At 50.6% G+C, this 3,169-nt stretch overlaps 1 pseudogene; it reads right to left on the bottom strand.

The window, feature by feature from the left end:
• Positions 1–1,827: 1,827 nt before the first annotated feature.
• Positions 1,828–2,780, bottom strand: LOC138063011 (olfactory receptor 14A16-like; annotated as a pseudogene).
• Between the last annotated feature and the right edge of the window lie 389 nt (positions 2,781–3,169).

Consider the following 3,169-nt stretch of genomic DNA (forward strand, 5'->3'; position numbering starts at 1 on the left):
GAATTTGCTCAACTGGGTAAGCTGGGAATTATCTGGAAGAGGGAACTGGAGGCAGCCCTGGAGACAGGAAACTTGTTGGCATCCCATCTCCTACAGAAAGAGCTCTCAAAGCTTGTCCGTTTCTGCTCTGGAAACCCAATCGTAAACTGCAGCACTGTGCTGAGGTTGTGTCTCCACGGAAAAGCCAGGGGGCTGCTAAGCTTGGTGCACTGCACTCAGGGATTCAAATCCTGCCTGTGAGGGGTTGCCCGATCCAGCTGGCTCCAGGTCTCACCTCCTTCCTTCTGCATTGCTAGGGCTTTCTGCAGCTGTCTCTAGGAGCTGCATTCCCCCAGCCCGCCTGGCAGTGGTGACTGCAGCCGTGGCTGCCCAGTCTGCAGCAGCGAGGCTGAGCCTCCTTTCCCCACAGGCAGCTCACCCTGTACTCCATGTCTGCTTGGCTGGCCACCCAGGTCAACGCAGGCGGATATACTCAGCACTCGCACGAACAGCATTCATCCTGTTCCCTTCTGGCTGATCAGGATGAAGGTCTGTTAGCAGGAAATATATATATATATATGTGTGTGTGTATGTATGTATGTATGTATGTATGTACGTATATATATATGTAAAGTGTGTGTATAAATATGTATATGCACGCATAGGTACAATGTGGATCCCTCCAGTAGCTGAGCTTCGACATTCAGTCTACATCATAGCTGGCCCTGGATAGTGTGCAAGCAGGTGTGCCATTCTGCAGGACAATGTCTTCAGCCTCTCTTGGGGATTTCCCCTTTTCCCCAGGCCAGGAATTGCCTGGTTGTGTATACATTAGCCCACAGTTGCAAAGCTATTAGAGTTTTCCTGGGAGGGAATAACCCTATTGTGTTTAACCAATCATTGCTGATATTATCATATTCAGAGTTCCTAATACCACGGCTTGGCTGTGTAGCGTGGTCCACCTCACACACTCCTCCTTCCTGCACTCCTCCCTTCGTGCAAGGCTTGGGAAGATGACCCTTGGAGCAGCTATCTCCCATTCTGAGATTATCTCACCCTCCTTACATCCCCGGAATGGCTGTTTCATCTGTAATGGATGGCGTCTTCTCTTCCCTACCCCAGCAGCAATTCAGAGATGCTCAAGATCTTTTTGGATGCCTTTTTTCCGTACTACAGATCAAACAGTCCTTCCTTGGGAGTGGGTGGTTCTATGCAGCTCTGCAAGTGTGCGCCTCAAGACTCAGGCTTGCCAGCTGAGGGATCCCCAAGCTACCATCCTTCATATTGCAGAAAAGATGGAATCATGTGTACAAGCTGGTAAAGGAAGCCAGTCCTTAAGTGCGTAACCTGTTAACACTGGGACTCAGATCGCATCACCCTGAGCCCATGGAGAACCCCAGAAAGCAACAAGCCCTTTTGGGATAGCATTCCTTGGCCAGATTTGTGACTCTAGCTTTGGAAGAAGAGCTCAGTGTTCAGGCACCACACTAAGGAGATGGCATTTTAGTCGCTCTCCCCCACCCAGAATCTTCTGCTCTCCTTGTCCTCTGCACACATGCACCACTGAGTGAGCTTACCAGAGAAGTTATCCAGAGAAAACACCTGAGACAAAGAGAGTTGCTGCAGGTTCCTTTCCTTTGTTTAATTACCCTAGGAGCCTAGTTCCTCCATTTACACAAATGGGGCACACAAACAGGTAGATGCTTAAGTAGAAGTGAGAGGGATAACAACATTTCTTTCTGGATGAAACTAACACTGGCAAAAAAAAAAAAAAAGCCCCCTCCCCTACAAAAAAAGGAAAAAAAGAGGAATCATGACCAGGCCTGGTCTCTCATGAGATGCTGGGAGTCATTGGCAGAAGAAGATGGGCAGTTTCTTGCTGCTGAAAAATGTCAAGTCAATCAGTTTCCACACAGCCTCTTTGAGCTTCTTGTTCCTCATGCCCTAGATGAGAGGGTTCACTGCTGGAGGCACCACTGAGTACAGAACGGCCACCACCAGATCCAGAGCTGGGCAGGACATGGATGGGGGCTTCAGGTAGGCAAACATGCCCGTGCTGACAAACAAGGAGACCACAGCCAGGTGAGGGAGGCACATGGAAAAGGCTTTGTGCTGGCCCTGCTCACAGGGAATCCTCAGCACAGCCGTCAAGATCTGCACGTAGGCCAGAACAACGAACACAGAACCCCCACAAGCTACACAGACACTAACCACAGTAACCGCAGCTTTGCCTGAGGTAGGAGTCAGAGCAGGAGAGCCGGAGGAGCTGGGGAACTTCACAGAAGAACTGGTCCACAATATTACCGTCACAGAGTGGGAGTGAAAATGTGTTTGCAGTGTGCAGCACCGCAGAGAGAAAGCCACTGCCCCAGGCAGCTGCAGCCATTTTGACACAAGCTCTGCTGCCCAGGAGGCTCCCATAGTGCAGGGGTTTTGCAGATGGCAATATAGGCCATAAGAGTGAGAAGAAAATATTCTGCTCCAATGAAGAAGAAGAGAAAAAAGACCTGGGCAGCACATCCTGAGTAGGAAATGGCCCTGGTGTCCCTGAGGGAATGGGCCATGGATGTGGGGACAGTGGTGGAGATGGAGCCAAAGTCCAGGATGGAGAGCTTGAGAAGGAAGAAGTACATGGGGGTGTGGAGGTGGTGGTTGCAGGCTCTGGCTGAGATGATGAGGATGTTGCCCAAGAGGGCAGCCAGGTAGATGCCCAGGAAGAGGGAGAAGTGCAAGAGCTGCAGTTCCCGTTTGTCTGCAAATGCCAGGAGGAGGAACTCAGTGAGGAAGCTGCTGTTGGACATTTCCTCCCTCTGGCCACGGGGGACTGTCTGTGGAGGAAAAGGTATTGAGAAGCTAAGATGGACTTTCTTGAGCAAAGTACATTCCATTGCATACAGAAACCCTCCACATTGCCTTTCCATCTCTAGAGGACCTTCTGTCAGTTCCCTAGCTTGAACTCCAGTTTGTGTGCACCATGAGGATCAGCGACCTCTGCCCGTGGGCAACAGAGGATTTAGTCCTGCTCTATAGCTGTGACTACATGGAGGTGGCAGTTCCTGGGGATGGAGGCCCTGAGTTGAGTGAAGGGGAGTTAGTCCAGTGACCCAGTGCGTATAATCTCATTTACCACCACGAAAGATGAAATACGCAGCATGCCCAGCTGCTCCTTAGAGGAAAGAGGAAGGGATTG

This window comes from Struthio camelus, chromosome 31 (assembly GCF_040807025.1).
Source record: "Struthio camelus isolate bStrCam1 chromosome 31, bStrCam1.hap1, whole genome shotgun sequence".
NCBI classification, from domain to species: Eukaryota; Metazoa; Chordata; class Aves; order Struthioniformes; family Struthionidae; genus Struthio; species Struthio camelus.